Source organism: Monodelphis domestica, chromosome 1, assembly GCF_027887165.1.
Source record: "Monodelphis domestica isolate mMonDom1 chromosome 1, mMonDom1.pri, whole genome shotgun sequence".
Taxonomy (NCBI): Eukaryota; Metazoa; Chordata; class Mammalia; order Didelphimorphia; family Didelphidae; genus Monodelphis; species Monodelphis domestica.
Genome location: NC_077227.1, coordinates 106,315,952 through 106,335,728, shown reverse-complemented (window position 1 = coordinate 106,335,728; position 19,777 = coordinate 106,315,952).

Genomic DNA, 19,777 nt, shown 5'->3' with positions numbered 1-19,777 from the left:
TTACCCCTCCCAGCTTTATGTCATCTGAAGCTTTAATAAATATATTTTATGTATAATGAATATTGTATTTTTGCCTTCTCAGGGGGGGGGGAGAAAATTTAGAACTGAAAATAAAATAAATTGAATTTTTTTTAAAGAGAGAAGTGACTGGCAAAAATGTCAAATAGCACAGAAAGAGCAGAGTACAAATCTCTGGGATAATAGACCAAAGAATTACCTCCAAGTTGATATTTGGGTCTGGTCATTCAAGTTGGGCCAAATCAACTGTATGATACTCTAACCCATATATCTCTATCTTGTCCAGAAGGGTAACATGAGAAATCCTGTCAAATGTTTTGCTCAAAAATACAGGGCTCTTTTTTCAATGAAACATCTTAAAAATAGAAGAGGAGAAGTAAGTTCAGAAGGCACAGAAAGCTTGACAGTTTCATGATATGATTACATGGAAACGCCATGTTAAATTTAAACACACTTTAAAAAGAATATACTTAACAGAAGTTCACAGTTTCATATACAACTCTTAATTCTGTTCTATGTACCAAAATGCTCATGTTTGTTGATCTTTAAAATCATAATAAAAAAGGGAAAACATTTAATCTATAGGACTCTTTCCACTGCCAATTCTGCCTCTCTAAGCATAGTAGGTCTTTAGAAAGTATAGAATGAATGGATAGATTCATGAAATATGAATAAATATATACTGTGGTGTGGTTATGAGAATCAATTAAGCTTGCAAACATTGCTCCAAGCTTTTTTTTTACTATCTCCTTCACCTTCACCACAGCAATAGGACTTGCTAGCCATAAACACAATTGTGAAGGAAACAATGCTAATCATTACTACCCAGCATCACTTCCCACAAGGAAGTGCCCTCCCAAATCATGCCCTTTGCCCCAGGTCTCTTTAAGACCTCAAGACTTTGACTTCCAATGTGACAGCTGCATAATATGATCAAATCCAGGAATGTTGATGGGGGATAGCAATGGCCTCTGGTCTTCACTTTTCCAGGCAAAATTGGTGTCATAGGAGACAAGATCCCTATTATTGTTGTCTGACCTATTCATGATTCAGATAATGGGAATTTTCTGACCAGGTGACCAGAAAGGTTTATTTGAGTGAGATATTTGGAGTCAATGAGACCCAGTAGTGCTTCTCAAATTATCACAGGTGTAGCTATCTGCTCTGCTGACAACTAGATTTGTCCCTGAGCTGCCAAAGATTCCTGTCCTGGTAGACTCTGCAACCTGTAATCTCACTGGTATGGGAAAAAGTGTAAATTGGAGAAATGCAATCAGCAAGCTATTATAATAGTCCATAGGAGAAGTGATAACAATCAGAACAAAGTAGTAAGATAGAAAGAAACATAGATTTATCATATGCCTTTAGAAATGTAAAATACCTTAGAGATCATCTAGTCCACCTCACAAATGAGGAAACTGAGGCACATAGAAAAGTTTAAGTGGTCACAGTCACAAAAGACATAAATTATGGAGTTCATATTTGAACTGTGCATCTGCCAAAACTAATTTCAGAGGAACTATATCACAACTACAAACACTTTTCATACAAATAAAATAAAATCTAAGCAATTGGAAATCATTAATTGCTCATGGATAGGCAAAGCCAATATAATACAAATAACAAATCTACCTAAATTAATTTACATATTCAGTGATCTATCAAACTACCTAAAAATTATTTCATAGAGCTAGAAAAAAATAATAAAATTCATCTGGAAAAGCAAAAAGTCAAGAATATCAAGAGAATTAATGAACAAAAAATTAAGGAAGGTGGTTTAGCAATATTGGATCTCAAACTATATTATAAAGCAGAAATCATCAAAACACTGACTAAGAAATAGAGTAGTAGATCAATGGAATAGACTAAGCCTCTCACCATGCACTAGTAAATGACCATAGTCACCTAGTATTTGACAAACTCAAAGATCCAAGCTTTTGGAAGAACTCACTATTTGACAAAAACTACTGGAAAAACTGGAAAACAAGGCAGAAACTAGGCAAGACCAATAACTCATGTCATATACCAAGGTAAAGTCAAAACTGATATATGATTTAGAAATTAAGGATGATACCATAAAGAAATTAGGAAAGCATGTAATAGTCTATCTATCAGATCTCTGGATGAGGGAAGAATAAGACATAGTGGACATTGTGAGATATAAAATCAATAACTTTGACTACATTTAATTAAAAAGGTTTTGCACAAACAAAACAAGCGCAACCCAGATGAGAACGAAAACAACAAATGGGGGGCGGGGGAGATTTTATAGCAAGTATCTCTGACAAAGGCCTCATTTCTCAAATATATAGGAAACTGGGTCAAATTTATAAGAATACAAAGTATTCCCTAATTGACAAATGGTCAAATGATGTGGACAAGAAATTATCAGATGAAGAAATTAAAACTATCTTTAGTCATATGAAAAACATTTCCAAATCACTATTAATTAAAGAAATATGAATTAAAACAACTCTGAGGTTTGACTTCACACCTATCAGAACTGGCTAAAATGACAAAAAGGGAAAATTATAATTCTGGAAGGGATGTGGGAAAATTAGGACACTAATACACTGTTGGTAGAGCTGTGAACTGATCCAGTCATTCTGGAGAGCAATTTGGAAGCATGTCCAAAGGACCATAAAACTGTACATACTCTTAGACCCAGCAATACCACTACTAGATCTTGTATGATAAAGAGATCAAGGATAGGGGGGAAGAACCTACTTGTTCAAAAATACTTATAGCAGCTCTTTTTGAGATGGCAAAGAACTGGAAATTGAGGAATTGTCCATCAATTGGGGAATGACTGGACAAGTTGTGGTATATAATAATGGAATACTATTGTGCCTTAAGAAATGATGAACAAGATGATCACAAAAAAAACCTAGAAAGACTTATATGGAGTGATACAAAGTGAAGTAAGCAAAACCAGAAGGATATTGTACACAGGAACAATAAAGTATAATGATCAACTGTATTCACACTCCATCAGTTCCTTCTATGACAGTAGATAACCTTTTTCATCATGAGTCCCTTTGAGTTATCTTGGAACCTTGTTTTGTTGTTAATAGTTTAGTACTTCACAAATTGCTTGCCCTCTTGGGGGTGGGGCAGTGTGAAAAGGAAGGGAGGGAGAAAATTTGTATCTTATAATTTCAGGAAATATGTTAAAAATGTTATTGCATGTAATCGGGAAAATATCTTTGAATAAATAAAGAAATGTTAAGGCCAACAGAGTGGTGTGTACAGTAGACATTCAGTAATGGTTTGTGGAATTAGCAATGGAAAAAGTAAAGAAGTTGGATGAAAATGGAAAGTAAGCACTGTTCACTGAATAAAGTAGAATTACAAAGAAATATAGGCATGTAGGAATTAAATCTGTTACATTGCATTTTTCTTCTGTTTTTAAAGATTTCAGACCACTTAGAATTCAGAAAAGTTATTAATAAAACTAATTAATATTAATATTATATATAATGTATTAATATTATATTAATACAGATTTGGAGTTTTCATATCTTGGAAGTGGCATAGGATAACCCTTATAGTGTCCTAAGAATGGCATTTTTCTTTGTCATGATTCAGGCAGAAATCATACAGATTTTCCTACCACTGTTGGAGAGAAGGTAGATAGGAATCTTAGGGGAATTTTTCATTTGTTTTAGCAGAAAGGAGGGATGAAATTCTCCTGGAAAACTTCATACCCTAAAAGGCTGTGAGAGGTATAGCAAGTAATGATGCTATGCCCACATAGAATCTGGTTGGATGGCAGTGTTTGCAGGTGAAAGGTTGACCATAAATTGTGTGTGTGTGTGAATGTGAGAGAGAGAGAGAGAGAGAGAGAGAGAGAGAGAGAGAGAGAGAGAGAGAGAGAGAGAGAGAGAGAGAGAGAGAGGCAGGGTGAGGGAGGGAGGGAGAAAGAGAGAGGGGGGAGGAAGGGAGAGAGAGAGAAAGGACGAGGAAAAAGAGATAAACGGCATTGGAAGACATCAGAAAAATACATTTGTATCTAACTCCTACTACTAATAGAAAACCTTCTCTCTTCTGAGCTAAGAATCAATAGCTCCAGACATGCTCCCAGATGTAATTCCTTCCCTGTAAAGGTATATATGCAAGAGTTCCATATTTCACAGATCCATCTCTGGGATCTAATGCTTTGGGCAAACCACTAATATTCTTTTATCCTCCCCTTGTTGTTGTTCAATCGTTTCAGTCATGTCTAACTCTGTGACCCCTTTTAGGGTTTTCTTGGCAAAGATGCTAGAGGAGTTTGACATTTCCTTCTCCAGCTATTTTACAGATGAGCAAACTAGGAGAAGCAAGGTTAAGAGTCTTTCCCAAAATCATATAGCTAGTAATTTTCTGAGGCAGAATTTGCATTCAAGGAGATAAATCTTTCTCATTCCATGCCTGGTGTTCTATCCACTGCTCTACTTATGCTCCCCTACATAATTATTTTAGGAAGGAAAGTACAGAGAGAGGACTCAAATTATTTTTCCTATCCCACTGCTTTATAGAGTTAAAGGCAAATCAGCAAAGAGTCTGGAGAGAAGACTTACAACCTACATATCTAGAAAGTTCTGTATATTGTAGTTTGGAAAATGAATAGTAAGAGTATTCCCTGATAGATGCATATTTCTTGTCATATACTGTAATAAAATGGATAATCTGTGAGGAACTATTTCTTGTTGTAATAACTGAATATACTCTGGCTTGACTAGAGAGCTGCTACTAGGGGACACCTGAGGCTCCCTTGTTATAATGGAGATAAATGAGAGATAAAGAGATGTTGCTAGAGATAGAAACTGCTAAAGGGGTGTTCTGGAGCTCCCTATAGATCACTAATGGCTAATAAATCAGTCTATTTCCTAGCCTCCACCCTTCAACTCCCAATCATCCACCCAAAGCCCTCCTGCCACCCTTCCCTCCCCACCCCCACCCCCTGGTCTTAGACAGCCACCTTCTAAGTAACCCAGGGGAACTATGAAATTTCAGAGAAATATCCTTTACCCTTCTTTTATCCAAGTAAAGGGGTTTATTGGTAACAAACAGAATGGGGATTGAGGTGAGAGGGATGAGGTTTGTCCCTAATCTACAAGGAGAATTAGGAGGATGTGGGAAATGTCAGTCCAGTCACAGCTGTGACACAGAGACAATCAGAGAGGTAGAGGATCAGTATTTTTCTTCTTTTCTTCTTTATTTAGTCAGATAATCTCTGCTTGAGTAATTCAAGTCCAGACTCTGTCAAACCCCAAAGGTCTCTCTCTGCCTAGATCAGAAAAAGTCAGTCTCTCTTGATCAGGAACCCAGAAAAGAGATTTCTCCCTTGGTCAGTAACCCCAGAGAGAGTAAATCAGTTCTACCCCCTGGCCAGCTTCAACTGCCTCCCCCTGGGAACATTCTGTTTTGAATCTTCGCCTTGATTGACAGACAGATCAAGTCCTTCACTTTGGTCTACATGCCTGGCTTGCCCTGCAAATGCTCTCTTTCTTCATGTCTCTTCCACATATACCTTGTATTCTATTTTAAGTAAATGTTGTTTAGGAGTATTATGATATCATGTGATTTATCAAGAGTATTAGCTTTATCTAGGTTTAGAGGGAAATAGGGGCTTGTGAGCAGTGATTGAATAAATTATGAACTTGAACAAGTACTAGGAACCTAAACACATCAATAGAATGGTACATTATGGAGTCTCATCATGATCCCTATGAACTCCACATCTGTGGGAAGGGTATTGCTAGACTCCTTATCAAAGCCAAATATTTCTCTCTTAAAAGAGAAGTAATTGACTTCCAGTCAAGATGGCGGCTTAGAGAAAGCTAAAGTTCAGATCTCAGGAAACCCTTCCCTACCAAACTCAAACTATATGCTCCTAAGGCACCGAAATTCAAAACGAACAACAGCATAGACCCCGGGAATCCTCCTCCTGGACCTCGACCTGGATCAAAAGGTACAGTCCCCTCAAAAGCCAGAACCCGAGATCACTCAAACCTAAGGGGTAGGCAGAAGGAAGGTCCCAGGACCCATTCCCCCCCCCCCCCCCCCGCCCAGAGCACTGAGTCCAAGGCAGCAGAGGGAACCTCAGAGCCTCAGGGCCGGCTATCCTGAAGGCCTCTTCCTGAAAACAACCTGACCCAGTCGAGGGGGCCCCCAGACAGCAGGGAAACAAACAGAGAGAGACGGGGGAACCTGTAGCCCCCTGACCAGATCCTTCCATCTGAGTCTCAGAAAGGTCACTGCCTCAGGGCATACTCATTCTCAGGTTAATCCTATCAGGAGCCCTCAGAGCTCCAGGAAGCCATGGCCCCTCCCCCCTCAGAGAGCAGGGTCGTCTCAAACAATAGTAACCCTCAGGGCTGGCAAAAGGGCCTCGGAGCTGAAGGCCTCTTCTTGAAAACAACCTGACCCAGTTGAGGGGACACCCAGACAGCAGGGAAACAGAGAGAGACGGGGAAGCCTGCAGCCCCCTGGCTGGATCCTTCCATATGAGTCTCACAGAAGGTCCCTGCCTCAAAGCATACTCAGTTCAACCCAGAGAAAGTTAATCTTATCAGGAGCCCTCAGAGCTCCGGGAAGCCACAGCCCCTCCCCCCTCAGAGTACTGGCTCTCCTGGCCGGCTAAGGCACAGAAACAAACACCCCGCAGAAAGGGCCAAGCCAGGCTCAGAGCGTGGAAGTAAGGCAACGGAGAAGCATCCAGAGGGAACTGAGGAGGGCAGTAACAGGGAAACACCAGCAATTCCTGGCTTCCCCTGGAAGACAGAACAATAACTTCATAGAACAGACAATCAGCCTAGGGCTAAAACCTCTGAACACCAGACAGATATAAGAAAAGCTAATCCTCCCCACTCAGATAGAGATGGCAAACTCCACAGAAGAACAAAAGGCCCAAAATTCCAAGAAAAACAAGAAGAAGGGGGAGACTTTGGACACATTTTATGGAGCAAAAATACAAAATACAGAGGAGATAGAAGAGGAAACACAAGCAAATGCTCCGAAACCTTACAAAGGAAATGGAAACTCTCCACAAACCCATGAAGAATTTGAATCAGAAAGGATCAAAAAGATGGAAGCCCTCTGGGAGGAAAAGTGGGAAATAATGCAAAAGAAATTCACACATCTACAAAACCAGTTTGACCAAAGTGAAAAGGAAAACCAGGCTTTAAAAGTCAGAATCAGGCAACTCAAAGACAATGAGCAAGAATTAATAAATCAAAGCCAAAAGACCAAGAAATTAGAAGAGAACATAAAATATCTCACTGACAAGGTGACAGACTTGGAAAATAGAGGAAGAAGAGATAATTTAAGAATAATTGGACTTCCAGAAAATCCAGAAATAAACAGCAAACTCGACATCGTAATACAAGATATAATCAAAGAAAATTGCCCAGAGATTCTAGAACAAGGGCGCAATACAGCCAGTGACAGAGCTCAAAGAACACCCTCTACACTAAATCCCCAAAAGACAACTCCCAGGAATGTAATTGCCAAATTCCAAATCTTTCAAACAAAAGAAAAAATCCTACAAGAAGCCAGAAAAAGACAATTTAGATATAAAGGAATGCCAATCAGGGTCACACAAGACCTTGCAAGTTCCACTATGAATGATTGTAAGGCATGGAACATGATTTTCAGAAAGGCAAGAGAGCTGGGTCTTCAACCAAGAATCAGCTATCCAGCAAAACTGACTATATACTTCCAAGGGAAAGTATGGGCATTCAACAAAATAGAAGATTTCCAACTTTTTGCAAAGAAAAGACCAGAGCTCTGTGGAAAGTTTGATATCGAAAAACAAAGAGCATGGAATACCTGAAAAAGTAAATATGAAGGAAAGAGAAAAGGAGAAAAATGTTATCTTTTTCTTTTACTCAAACTCTCTTCTATAAGTACCACATTTATATCAATCTATGTATACTAACATGTGGGGAAAATGTAATATGTAAATAGGGGGAAAAGAAAGACCAAATAGAATAATCTTTCTCACACAAAGATTCACACGGGAAGGGGAGGGGAAGAAAACTCCTATAAGAAGGAGAGGAAGAGAGTTTTTACTTAAACCTTACTCTCAGGGAAATCAACTCTGAGAGGGATGAACATCCAGATCCATTGGGATCTTGAATTCTATCTTACCCAACAAAGGAAGGGAGAAGGGAAAACCAAGGGGGGTAGGGGGGAGGGAACACAAAAAAGGGAGGGAAGAAGAGAGGGGAGGGGGAAGGAACAAAAAGGGAGGGACTAGAAAGGGAAACATATCAAGGGAGGGGACAAGGGGGACTGATTTAAAGTAAATCACTGGACTAAAAGGTAGAGCTGAAGAAGAAAGGTTAGAATTAGGGAAGGATATCAAAATGCCAGGGAGTCCACAAGTGACAGTCATAACTTTGAACATGAATGGAATGAACTCATCCATAAAACGTAGATGAATAGCAGAATGGATTAGAATCCAAAACCCTACAATAGGTTGTCTTCAAGAAACACACATGAGGCGGGTAGACACCCACAAGGTCAGAAGTAAAGAATGGAGTAAGACTTTCTGGGCCTCAACTGACAGAAAGAAGGCAGGAGTGGCAATCATGATATCTGATAAAGCCAAAGCAAAAATAGACCTGATCAAAAGGGATAGGGAAGGTAATTATATTTTGTTAAAAGGGACTTTAGATAATGAGGAAATATCACTAATCAACATGTATGCACCAAATAATATAGCACCCAAATTTCTAATGGAGAAACTAGGAGAATTGAAGGAAGAAATAGACAATAAAACCATATTAGTGGGAGACTTAAACCAACGATTATCAAATTTAGATAAATCAAATAAATAAATAAGAAAAAGGTAAAAGAAGTGAATGAAATCTTAGAAAAATTAGAATGAATAGACATATGGAGAAAAATAAATAGGGATAAAAAGGAACACACCTTCTTCTCAGCACCACATGGCACATTCACAAAGATTGACCATACATTAGGTCACAGAAACATGGCACACAAATGCAGAAAAGCAGAAATAATAAATGCAGCCTTTTCAGATCACAAGGCAATAAAAATAATGATCAGTAATGGTACATGGGAAACCAAATCAAAAACTAATTGGAAATTAAACAATATGATACTCCAAAATCGTTTGGTTAGAGAAGAAATCATAGAAACAATTAATAATTTCACTGAGGAAAATGACAATGGTGAGACATCCTTTCAAACCTTTTGGGATGCAGCCAAAGTGGTAATCAGAGGTAAATTCATATCCCTGAGTGCATATACTAACAAACTAGGGAGAGCAGAGATCAATCAATTGGAAATGCAAATTAAAAAAATGTGAAAGTGATCAAATTAAAAACCCCCAGCAGAAAACCAAACTAGAAATCCTAAAAATTAAGGGAGAAATTAATAAAATCAAAAGAGATAGAACTATTGATTTAATAAATAGGACAAGAAGCTGGTACTTTGAGAAAACAAACAAAATAGACAAAGTACTGGTCAATCTAATTAAAAAAAGGAAAGAAGAAAAGCAAATTAACAGCATTAAAGATGAAAAGGGGGACATCACCTCCAATGAAGAGGAAATTAAGGCAATCATTAAAAATTACTTTGCCCAGTTATATGGCAATAAATACACCAATTTAGGTGATATGGATGAATATATACAAAAATACAAACTGCCTAGACTAACAGAAGAAGAAATAGAATTCTTAAATAATCCCATATCAGAAAATGAAATTCAACAAGCCGTCAAAGAACTTCCTAAGAAAAAATCCCCAGGGCCTGATGGATTCACCAGTGAATTCTATCAAACATTCAGAGAACAGTTAACCCCAATACTATACAAACTATAGCAAAGAGGGAGTTCTACCAAACTCCTTTTATGACACAAACATGGTACTGATTCCAAAACCAGGCAGGTCAAAAACAGAGAAAGAAAACTATAGACCAATCTCCCTAATGAATATAGATGCAAAAATCTTAAATAGGATACTAGCAAAAAGACTCCAGCAAGTGATCAGAAGGGTCATCCACCATGATCAAGTAGCATTTATACCGGGGATGCAGGGCTGGTTCAATATTAGGAAAACCATCCACATAATTGACCACATCAACAAGCAAACCAACAAGAACCATGATGCAGGAAAAGCCTTTGATAAAATACAACACCCATTCCTATTAAAAACACTAGAAAGCATAAGAATAGAAGGATCGTTCCTAAAAATAATAAACAGTATATATCTAAAACCATCAGCTAATATCATCTGCAATGGGGATAAACTAGATGCATTCCCAATAAGATCTGGAGTGAAACAAGGATGCCCATTATCACCTCTACTATTTGACATTGTACTAGAAACACTAGCAGTAGCAATTAGAGAAAAAAAAGAAATTGAAGGCATTAAAATAGGCAAGGAGGAGACCGAGTTATCACTCTTTGCGGATGACATGATGGTCTACTTAAAGAATCCTAGAGATTCAACCAAAAAGCTAATTGAAATAATCAACAACTTTAGCAAAGTTGCAGGATACAAAATAAACCCACATAAGTCATCAGCATTTCTATATATCTCCAACACAGCTCAGCAGCAAAAACTAGAAAGAGAAATCCCATTCAAAATCACCTTAGACAAAATAAAATACCTAGGAATCTATCTCCTGAGACAAACACAGGAACTAGATGAACACAACTACAAAACGCTCTCCACACAACTAAAACTAGACTTGAGCAATTGGAAAAGCATTAACTGCTCATGGATAGGACGAGCCAATATAATAAAAATGACCATCCTACCCAAACTTATTTATCTATTTAGTGCCATACCCATTGAACTCCCAAAAAATTTCTTTACTGATTTAGAAAAAACCATAACAAAGTTCATTTGGAATAACAAAAGATCAAGGATATCCAGGGAAATAATGAAAAAAAAACACAAATGATGGGGGCCTTGCAGTCCCAGACCTTAAACTATATTACAAAGGAGCAGTCATCAAAACAATTTGGTACTGGATAAGAGACAGAAAGGAGGATCAGTGGAATAGACTGGGGGCAAGCAACCTCAGCAAGACAGTATATGATAAACCCAAAGATCCCAGCTTTTGGGTCAAAAATCCACTATTCGATAAAAACTGCTGGGAAAATTGGAAGACAGTGTGGGAGAGATTAGGAATAGATCAACACCTCACACCCTACACCAAGATAAATTCAAAATGGGTGAATGACTTAAACATAAAGAAGGAAACCATAAGTAAATTGGGTAAACACAGAATAGTATACATGTCAGACCTTTGGTAGGGGAAAGCTTTAAAACCAAGCAAGACATAGAAAGAGTCACAAAATGTAAAATAAATAATTTCAACTACATCAAATTAAAAAGCTTTTGTACAAACAAAACCAATGTAACTAAAATCAGAAGGGAAACAACAAATTGGGAAAAAATCTTCATAGAAACCTCTGACAAAAGTTTAATTACTCAAATTTATAAAGAGCTAAATCTATTGTACAAAAATCCAAGCCATTCTCCAATTGATAAATCGCAAGGGACATGGATAGGCAGTTTTCAGATAAAGAAATCAAAACTATTAATAAGCACATGAAGAAGTGTTCTAAATCTCTTATAATCAGAGAGATGCAAATCAAAACAACTCTGAGGTTATCACCTCACACCAGCAGATTGGCTAACATGATAGCAAAGGAAAGTAATGAATGCTGGAGGGGATGTGGCAAAGTAGGGACATTAATTCATTGCTGGTGAAGTTTTGAACTGATCCAACCATTCTGGAGGGCAATTTGGAACTATGCCCAAAGGGCAATAAAAGAATGTCTACCCTTTTATCCAGCCATAGCACTGCTGGGTCTGTACCCCAAAGAGATAATGGAGAAAAAGACATGTACAAGAATATTCATAGCTGTGCTCTTTGTGGTGGCCAAAAATTGGAAAACGAGGGGATGCCCATCAATTGGGGAATGGCTGAACAAATTGTGGTATATGTTGGTGATGGAATACTATTGTGCAAAAAGGAATAATAAAGTGGAGGAATTCCATGGAGACTGGAACAACCTCCAGGAAGTGATGCAGAGCGAGAGGAGCAGAACCAGGAAAACATTGTACACAGAGACTAATACACTGTGGTATAATCAAACGTAATGGACTTCTCCATTAGTAGCGGTGTAATGTCCCTGAACAATCTGCAGGGATCTAGGAGAAAAAAACACTATTCATAAGCAGAGGGCAAACTATGGGAGTAGAAATACCGAGGAAAAGCAACTGCCTGACTACAGCGGTTGAGGGGACATGACAGAGGAGAGACTCTAAATGAACACTCTAATGTAAATACTAACAACATGACAATGGGTTCCAATCAAGAACACATGTGATGCCCAGTGGAATCACGCGTTGGTTATGGGGGGTGGGGGGGAGGAAAAGAAAATAATCTTTGACTTTAATGAATAATGCTTGGAAATGATCAAATAAAATATTATAAAATTAAAAACAAAAAAAAGAGTAGTAATTTTGGTGTGGATTTTGTTTTTCATTTGTTATTTATTTCTTTTGTTACTATTTAGTTAGTTATATTTTATTTCACATATTTACTATTCTTTAAAAAATTTATTATAGCAAGCATCAAGGTAGTCATGAGACTAGTTTGTACATTGTACAGTTATATGTTGGGAATGAATGTAAGTGTCAAGTTCTAATTTATGGAACATACATACCCTCACAAAGGATTTTTAATTTTGGAAGGATCTAAGAACTGTAACAAGAGTCTCACAGACTGCTGGGGAAACCTTGAGAGCAGATAAGCTACTGATGAGATATCAGGATAAGAAGAAAAACATTGTACTTATTTGGCTGCATGACCACAGAATAATAATTCTTAATCTTTTTTATGCCACTGACTTTTTATTTACCATCTTGCTAAGCCTATGAGCCACTCTCAGAATTTTTTTAAACAGATAAGATAAAATACATTGAATTACAAAGAAAACCAATGTAGTTATCAAAATATTTATTTAAAAACAAGTTGAGAGATCTCAGTTAAGAACTACTGTTCTACAATTCTGAGGGGCTTATGAGAAAGAACACTATCCACATCCAGAGAAAGAACTGTGGGAGTAGAAACACAGAAGAAAAACATTTCCTTGATCACATGGTTCAATGAGGATATGAATGGGGATGTAGACTCTAAATGATCACTCTAATGCAAATATTAATAAAATGGAAATAGGTCTTGGTCAATGATACATTGAAAACCCAGTTAAATTGTTCATTGCTTATGGAAGGGGGGAGGGAAAGAATACAAATCATGTAACCATGGAAAAACATACTAAATTAACTTATTTAATTAATTAATTTAATAATTTTTTTAAAAAAGAACCACTATCCTAGAGCCTTCCTAGGTCCCTAGAGAGAAATATAAAATTAATGGGGACAACCCTGTGTGATTTGCATGGATCACAAAATTTTTAATTGAAGGGAAAAATATAGCAAATGTGTCTAGAAGTAAGCTCTATCTCTCTATTATCTCTCTATTTAAGATATAGGCATCCTAACTGAAATTAGTGACAGAGTACCAATGAATAATTGTCTTGTTACCTTGACAAGGTTAAAGACTGTGATTTCTTTTTGTTCTGCCTTTTAAAACATCCCATTAGGGAAGGTAAAGATATCCTGAATAACATCGCTGTAGCCTTGAACCCAGGCCAATAAAAGGAAGCAGATAGATCTTCAAGAAATCAGAGTACCAGAACTGAGATAACTGAGATAACTGAGAGAACTTACATGCAAAAAGCAGATTAGGTTCCCTTTGATGAGCTTGTACAGTCATACTGTCCTACCCCGTGAGAGTCATAATGCCCAGAATCAATAGCTTTGTGGAGGTAATGGCAGAACCTTTTGATCCCAGAGATGATAGGCATGGAGAGGCAGCAGCCACAAAGTTCCTGAAAAAGGAACCAGATCAACCCTGAAAAAAAAGGGAACCACATAGCCCCAAAGATAAAGATCAAGAATGCCTAAATCCAGGGGCAGCTAGGTGGCTCAGAAAGCCAGTCCTGGAGAGGTTGAAATCAGACACTTCCTAGCTATATGACCCTGGGAACATCATATAATCCTCATTGACTAGTCCTTTCCAATCTTCTGCCTTGGAACCAATACACCATATTGATTCTAAGATGGAAAGCAAGGGTTTAAAAAAAAGAGAAGAAGATTGCCTAGATCCATGGGGGCAGCTGGGTGGCAACAGTGCCTAGAGCACCAGACTTGGAGGCAGAAGGATCTGACCTCACACACTTCCTAGCTGTGTGATCCTGAGCAAATCACTTAACCCCAATTGCCTATGTCTTTCCACTCTTCTATCTTAGAATTGATACTAAGGTAAGGGGGTTTTGTTTGGGGGATGTTTAGTGCCTAGATTCAACCTTCTAGAAAGTAGAGTAAGCACATGGCTCTGGAGTCCAAGGAGCAGCAAAATCCTGAGTAGGGTGTGAAGGAGCAGACCTGGACCGAACTTCCCATCACTACTCCAAATGTAGACAGACTGGATAGGGAAGGGTATTAGCTCTCAGTAAGGAGCTCCTAGCCTGTGGAGGAGGACACTGTAAGTTTCATTGTTCATGAGTCTTTAATTGTCAGATATAAGTGGTCATTTCTATTCTTATAAAAAATTGTTCCTAGTTAAGCTCACACATCAGTGTGGAACACAAAGGGCTTGCTTGGATCTTCAAAAGCCAAAATGAGTGTACGTGCTCATACTTCTCATTCCCTAAATTTCTAAATAACATCAGGGAAGAACCAAGAAAATGTTTGAGTGGACAGGGGATATCTGACTTGGCCATCAGCCTCTTGTGCATGTGGGCACAAAGGAGGTGGCAGGATCACACAGGTTACCCAACCTCTCAGAGACGGTAAGAAAAAGGATTCAGAGAACCCCGAGAACAAGGCAGGAAGGAAGTTGAATGATATATCATTGAACCTTGGAAAGATCTCCTTTCTAATCTTTTTTTTTAAACCCTTAACTTCCATCTTGGAGTCAATACTGTGTATTGGTTCCAAGGCAGAAGGGTGGTAAGGGCTAGACAATGGGGGTAAGTGACTTGCCCAGAATCACACAGCTAGGAAGTGTCTGAGGTCAAATTTGAGCCCAGAATCTCCCATCTCTGGGTCTGACTCTCAATCCACTGAGCCACCCAGCTGCCCCCATCACCATTCTAATCTTGGTTCTACCACTAACTAGCCACATGACCTTGGGCAATCACTTACCTTTATTTTCTCTTCTTTCAAATTGAATTAATTAAATCTAAGGTCCCTTCAGCTCCATCTTTCTGAGTCTATGAATCATAAACTTGAATCCACCTAAACAATGATGCAATGGTTATCAAAAGTCTGGGGCAGTTTGGGTTCGGTTTTGTTTGGGTTTTTTGCTACTATTTATTGTCATGTTCCTGCCTGTCTAGGACTGGTGGTTTTAGTCTGTAGTTATATGAAAAGAGTCTCTGATTATACTTTTGGCGAGTCCAGGTAGGTTGTAATTTTATGTAACTGTTTTAATATGAGTATTTGGCAGGATGAGCTTATAAAAAAGATATCCTTACTTGCCTTTGTGAATTAATATCCCATAAGAAATAAAAATATTTTTTAAAACTACTCTGGCACAACTTCAGGTCTGCTTTCCTGATGTTGAAACAGGCCAAGGATTCACTCTATTCAGACACCAGTACACGTCTAGCATCAGAGATAAAGGAAAGATATAAACAACTGGAGAACCTACTTCCCCACTCTTCCTCTTTGTCATTTACCACCATCTTTAATATCCTACTGCACAGGTCACAGTACGGAACACAGTACAATTTCTTTCTTTTAGGCCATGACCTCCTGGGTCTGAGATGTTATGAAAAAAGAGGTCAACAGTCCTCAAGCAGTTTGAGCGTGTTCCCCAGTGCTACCTGCTATAGATATCCACTGGTAGGATGATCAATGATCTTTCTAGTCCTAACAACTAAATAGGTGGAAGAGAGGAGGCAGAGGTAAAGGAAGAAAGGAAGGAGAGGAAACAGAGAAAGAGGAAAAGAGAAAATGCTTAGACATTCAGGTTCAAGAGGGCCCCAAAAGGTCATCTGGTCCAATAACTCCATTTTAGAGATGAGAACATTTGACCCAAATGATTTTCCTAGAGTAATTCATTAGTGACTGCTCTGAGAGTAGTCTAGCCAGGAAGAAGTGGGAGAAAAAAAAGAGAGACAAAGAAAAAGGTGTGTGTGCCAGGAAATAGTAGTGATTTTCTGGGCTGCTACACAGTTGTATTGGAACAGCCTTCATGTAGGATCTTGCTTAGGTTGATAGATGTCAAAAAGCCAGGACAGAAGACTTGTGTATCATCTAGCACATTGCATGATTACCAAAGCCCAGGGCTAAACAGTGTGGGAAATACAGAAATAAACTTAAAGTATTAAAGATAAATTTACAATATTAAATTATATAAACTTAAAGTATCATGAGGGGAAATGGCATGTTCACAAAATGCTATAATATAAAGTATGAATGGGTATGAAGAAGACATAAATGTTCTGAGAGCTTGCAGAAGAGTGTGATCTTTTCTGGCTGGAAGGTGGAAATGGATCAGGAAAAAAAAAGAAATTGATTATTTTGTATTTTTGTCCTACTGTCTTCTTGATTGGTTTTGCTAGGTATTTGCTGGAAGGTAGAATAGCTGGAAGAGAATTGGTGGCTCTTGATATATGGATAGACCCTGAGTAGATTCTCTAGGCCCAAAAGAATCTCCATGACCAAGATGACCTGAACATATAGCTGGAATAGGCAACTGCTCCAAAGGCATTGTTTATTTATACTATAACGATATTAAAATGAACAAACTCTTAAATACTTGAGAATTCTGAACAGTGAAATGACCAATAATGATTCCAGATGATTAATAATGGCTACCTAGCTCCTGACAGAGAGGGGATGGACTAAATATATACATTTTTCAGACATAGCTTGTAGGAATCTGTTCTCATTTGATTATGCATATTTGTTAAAATAGTTTTATTTTTATTTTCTCCAGTGAAGGTATAGTGGGAGAAAGAGAAAATAAATTCCTGTTAATTAAAAAATTAAGAATTAAAAACGTATTCTTTGAGTACAACAAGAAAGCTCTTCTGCTCTCAAAACATACTTACCACTAGGATCTAAAATTCTACCATTTCTTTATTGAGGCTACAACTACTGCTAAAGTGCAAATACCTAGAGAAAGGCATAGAGTTCATAGATTCATAGTTCCTGAAAGGAATCTTAGTGGTCATCTAGTTCAATACCCTCATTTTACAGATGAGTAGACTGAGGCCCAGTATAAATGAAAATGCTTATTTTATTCACTAACTCTAGTCCAGGCATTAGGAATTTAACCCAAGGTTACATGAATAATGTTAAGCTAATATTTGAACTGGTCTTCTGATTCTAAATTTAACTTTTTTCCCAACATACCATGGAAAGCATACCTTGAAGTTGTTGCCAGTCTTTGATATCTGAATAGGCAGGAGTTTCTGAATCCTCTCCAAATAGTAGATTTTTTGTGGGAAGAGGATGAAGAAGGAGAAAACATGTGGGCAACGTGTATCTGGGAGTGTAGAAAGGGGATAAGATAGGGGAAGGTCAAATATGTCTGGATTTGGAGACAGAAGATCTCAGTATAAATTCTAGCTCTGCTATTTACTACTTGTGAGATCTTGAACAAGTCTTCTCTGAGTCCAATTCCCTGGCCTGTTTCCTCTGTAAAAGAGGGACTAGGCTGGATCATCTCTAAGGTCTCTTCTAATTCTAACATTCTATAACTTTGAATCTCCATAGAACTGAACTATAAACCTATTTACAATAATCCCAAAGATCTCAGATTTTAAAACAAAAACCCACTAGTTGACAAAAACTGCTGGGAAAATTGGAAAACAGTATGGGAGAGATTAGGTTTAGATCAACATCTCACACCCTACACCAAGACAAACTCAGAATGGGTGAATAACTTAAATATAAAGAAGGAAACTATAAGGAAATTAGGTGAACATAGAATAGTATACCTGTCAGATCTATGGGAAAGGAAAGATTTTAAGACCAAGCAAAAGACAGAAGATATTACCAAATGTAAAATTAATAATTTTGATTACATTAAATTTGAAAGGTTTTGTACAACCAGAATTAGAAGGGAAGCAACAAATTGGGGAAAATCTTTATAACAAAAACCTCTCACAAAGGTCTAATCACTCAAATTTATATGGAGCTAAATCAATTGTACCAAAAAATCAAGCCATTCCCCAATTGATAAATGGACAAGGGACATGAATAGGCAGTTTTCAGATAAAGAAATCAAAACTATCAATAAGCACATGAAAAAAATGTTCTAAATCTCTTATAATTAGAGAAATGCAAATCAAAACAACTCTAAGGTACCGCCTTACACCTACCAGATTGGCTAATATGACAGCAAAAGAAAGTAATAAATGTTGGAGGGCATGTGGCAAAATTGGGACACTAATGCAGTGCTGATAGAATTGTCAATTGATCCAACCATTTTGGAAGGCATTTTGGAACTATGCCCAAAGGGTTTAAAAGACTGCCTGCCCTTTGACCCAGCCATACCACTGCTGGGTTTGTACCCCAAAGAGATTAATAAGGGAAAATACAAACAAAAATATTTATAGCCTCTCTCTTATAATGGCAAAAAATTGGAAAATGAGGGGATGTCCATCAATTAGGGAATGGCTGAACAAATTGTGGTATCTGATGGTGATGGAACACTATATTGCTCAAAGGAATAGTGAACTAGAAAAATTCCATGTGAACTGGAACAACCTCCAGGAACTGATGCAGAGTGAAAGGAGCAAAACTAGAACACTGTATTACAGAGATGGATACACTATGGCACAATTGTACTTCTCTACTAGCAGCAATGCAATGATCCAGGATAATTCTGAGGAATTTATGAGAGAGAACACTATCCACATCCAATGAAAGAACTGTGGGAATAGAAATACAGAAGAAAAACAACTGCTTGATCACATGGTTTGATGGGTATATGATTGGGGATATAGACTCTAATTGATCACTCTATTGCAAATATTAATAATATGGAGATAGGTCTTGATCAATGACCCAATAGAATTGCTCATTGGCTACAGGAGGGGGGGGTAGGAGGAGGGGAGAAAAATAACATGAATCATGGAACCATGGAAAAAATCTTTTCAATTAATTAATTAAAGAAATAAACTTTTTAAAAAATCTATTTATAAAGCTATGTATAACTAATTCCATTTAGGGGACCCATAATTTTTTCAGACCTACAAAGCAAGGAATGAAGGCAGAAAGACTAAGAGGGAGTACCTATATCTGGAACATTATAGTGGAGGTGGAAGAGGTCACTGTCTCCCTAACGATCTGGATAATTTCAGGCTAGAGTGGGTTAATACAAAGCTATTAAAAGTATATAAGATCAAAGTTTTAATGCTAGTGATCCAGGATTGCTTTTGTAAGAAATAGCAAGGACCCCTTCATGATAAATCAGAGAATGAGATGGGCCCATTCTTCAAAGAGTTGAAGACTGAGAAGAGTTAGGATCAGTTAGATGATGGACAGTACGTAGACAAGGATGAAAAAAGTCAATGGACATTGCAGGAAATGCCCTTTGTCTCTTAGTTATGGCTGCGTATCCTAAATGCAATGCCAGCAGTAGTGAGTAATACTCCAGCTGAAGTTTATTAAGGAGCAAGAAGGTGGAGCCAGTTTCATGG